Source organism: Otolemur garnettii, unplaced genomic scaffold, assembly GCF_000181295.1.
Source record: "Otolemur garnettii isolate 467f Iridium unplaced genomic scaffold, OtoGar3 scaffold00024, whole genome shotgun sequence".
NCBI classification, from domain to species: domain Eukaryota; kingdom Metazoa; phylum Chordata; class Mammalia; order Primates; family Galagidae; genus Otolemur; species Otolemur garnettii.
Genome location: NW_003852419.1, coordinates 19,449,503 through 19,453,068, shown reverse-complemented (window position 1 = coordinate 19,453,068; position 3,566 = coordinate 19,449,503). Strand labels below are relative to the sequence as shown.

At 37.9% G+C, this 3,566-nt stretch overlaps 1 pseudogene; it reads right to left on the bottom strand.

Annotated features, from left to right (window-relative positions):
- Positions 1–1,448: 1,448 nt before the first annotated feature.
- On the bottom strand, positions 1,449–3,029 carry LOC100943002 (annotated as a pseudogene).
- Between the last annotated feature and the right edge of the window lie 537 nt (positions 3,030–3,566).

Genomic DNA, 3,566 nt, shown 5'->3' with positions numbered 1-3,566 from the left:
AAATTACAGAATCTTTTCTGAAAACAGAAATACACAATAAGGTAGATTTTAAATGTAAACCACACTTTTCAGGTCCTTTATAGCTTATTTTAGCAAATAGAGTTCACATCTGATAGACTTCATTAATCCATTAATAAAGAACAATCTCAGAGTCTCAAAGACAGTGAGTATGTGATACAGCTTTGTCCAAGCGTGCTTTAGGGAAGCTTAGGGCTAATGCAACATTTAACTTTAGCTAATTAGACTGAATTGTGGCAAATCATATAAGCCTATTTTAAAAGTTCACTTGAAAATTACATACTTTTTTGCCACTCTTAACTCATCCTCAAGTTGTGTGGAGTTTTTGCTCTAATTTCCCTATCACCAGTCTCTGTGAAAATAAAACTATGTCGTTTCTGGTGAAGGTAGGGGAGTCCGGGCAGGGCACCGATGTGGAAACAGCAAAAACACTGCAGCCTTCTGAGAAAACACAATTTTGCAAAACAACGAACTCTTCAGATTAGGTGAGGCATAAAACTTCAAATGTTTCTGCTCTAAGATGCTCTTTACAATTAGAATATAATATTTAAACATGGTGATGGGGGTTAAAGGCAAATGAGTGTAAATGAAAGCAGAACAATCAAAATATAAACACGCAGAGCCGAAGTACGCTTTCAGTCAGCAGCCCATAAAAAAAGATTCTAAAATTAATATGGAAATGAAATAAAGTACTTGATTAACATTCATTTAATAATCTTGTACATTTGATTATGAAAAGGCCGAGCTCTTTCTAACTTCAGAAAGTGATCACTATCTTTAATAAACTGTAACTTTAAAGTGTAACTTTGTTTTAATAAGTGAAGAAAGCGTGTTTGTGTTTAGAGACCAATACCTTGAACATTGAGAGAATAACAACACTCTGAAAATCCAGTTTATTTTCCATGTTGGGGACAGATCCAATCAGTGTGATCAGTTTTTCTACATGTATATTAATTTATCGAAATAAGTTTTCCCGCAAGACTCTTTTCCATCAACTCTGAAAATCCTGTCTGACAACATATTCAAATAAAGCTCTTGAAAATCACCTCTTAAAAATTTTGCAAGAAGATGTTTCAAGTCTTTCCTGTAACATTTACTGCACTACAAATGCAGTAAATGTACGAGCCACCTTTTAAAATATAGTTTTAAATAGGTGACTAGTATAACAGTTGAGTTCGGGGAATTAATGTTTTGGTGCGTTTTGCTCCAGTTTTCGCCAACAGGCTACATTTTCTGGTTTGTCTGTTTGTCTGGGGAGGGTTGGAGGAGCACACAAAGGAGACGTGAGGATTTCTATTATACAAAAATATCTGACTCTGGAAGCAAAACAGCATAAGCTGCCTTTTTTCTTAAGCCCTGGACATTTTAGGATAGAAGCTTTACAAAACATCACACAGTTTTTTACTATTAAATAAGAAAAATCTCATTTGTTACGTCATCACATTGCTAGTCAGAGAAATGCTGCAGTGACACAGAAAGTCATTGTTGGATCAACCAAAGTCCTCATGTCTACAACATTCGTTTACAGAGAAATAATGTTCAACACAGCCCAACACAACGTTCTTGGTTTTCTTCATACTGAAGTCCTCCCCCCACAAAATCTACTAATGGGGTATTTCACTACATAAATTATTGTTCATTTTTACAATTCACGCCAAACTGTATAAAAGATGCGTCACACTAAAATTTCTACAGCTGTTAGGAAATCCTTCACCCGTCGTCATCTGACGTGTCATCATTCTCAATTGTGGGTTGTAAAGTGCTGTTTTTCCAGGGTCCAAACTGGAAGTCATAGAACAGGCCATTTTTCAAAATGCCATTTTTTCTCAGACCATTCTTCTGTAACTGTTCACTAATAATTTGGAATTCTCTCATTTCATCCTCAAGTTAAGGGAGCATATGACTAAAATTCTTGGCAGTTGATTTAAAAGCATTAAAGTTGCCAACACCAGACTCATGAAGGAAAGAAGTCACAACTTACTTTCTTTTCTTTTTCTTTTTTTTTTTAAAGACATTATGTCACCCTTGGTAGAGTGCTATGGCATCACAGCTCACAGCAACCTCAAACTCTTGGGCTTAAATGATTCTCTTGCCTCAGCCTCCCAAGTAGCTGGGACTATAGGTACCCACCACAATGCCTGGCTATTTTTTGGTAGTAGTTATCATCGTTGTTTAGCAGGCCCAGGCTGGGTTGGAACCTGCCAGCCCCAGTGTATGTGGCAGGCGCCCTAACCACTGAGCTATAGGCGCCGAGCCCTAGTTTTATTTTTATTAGTTTGACTTTTCCATTGTGTAGGTTTTGTAGGAGGAGCAGAGGTTTAGGGACTAAAGCTTTATAAACACTGGGACCAGTTCTGTTCTTAACTGGCTTGACTGAAGATTTCCTGCTGCTAGGAATCCAGATAGCTGTAAGTCTTTTGTATCATTTCTTAATGACCAGCATCCTTGGAGCTATAGATTTGGGATTCAGAGGAGATTGTAAGAGAAGAGCTTGGGAGATGTTTTTGGTTGGGTATGTGTGTGTCTGGGCATGTAGGCCCCATGCACCTGCAGCTAAAGATTTATTCTGATTTGGTTCTCTCTCATATTTGGGATTTAAAGATGGAAAATCCTCAGCCTCAAACTGCTTGTGTTCTCTCTTGTCTTCCTTCCTCCCGGTTTCATTGTCAGGTATGTTGTTTTCACGTAGTCCTTGGCTTTTGCCAGAATGGAAAATATGGCTACGAGAACGGGAACTTCCACCCTGGTATCCCCCTCGATGATTTATGTTTTCAGTACCATTTCTTCCATGTGTACGCCATCCATTTTTTTCTTCCCTTCCAAAGTTACCTCCATTAGGACATCCGACACAAGAATCAGAGCCATCTGAAGAGCTGTGTTATCAACAATTCATGTCAGTTTTCTGTCCATGAAAAGTTTTCGGAATGCTTCTCAAAATTCAGTGACAACTTTGTTGATGATGGTGGAGCAGGAAAATTAAGCCAGGCTGGAGCCAAGTCACACCGTGCCATTTAGGCCCAGTCTCTCCAACTTGGTGGAACAGGGCTTCAACGCCTCATGGCAAGTTCAAATGCCAAAAGGACTGCACAGGAAGGTGTTGGTTTTTTTCTCTGTAATATTTATGTTCTACAGTTTTTATTTATTTTATTTATTATTTTTTGAGGCAAACCACGCACCCAGCCTCCAGTTTTTTTTTTAATTTTGTATCCTCTGAAATAATATTCAAGTTCTCTGAAGATTCTTAATCTATGACTATTTGACAAAGAGTTACTTCAAGTCAGCTACCCATACTTCTGTTTTGAAGTTTTCATATGGCTATCTCCAGAATTAGCCAAGTTCCTTGGATTTAAGATCAAAGTCTTCTGTATTATTGCATGTGCTTGCCACAGTTGTACTTATCCACTCCAGATAAAATATCCAATTTATGAGCCAAAAAGCAAAAACAAAATTTCACATTCCTAAATATCAGGATATACAGAGACATACATTGCTATCTCAATACTACTATGCTGGGCCGGGCACAGTGTCTCATGCCTATAATCCTAGCA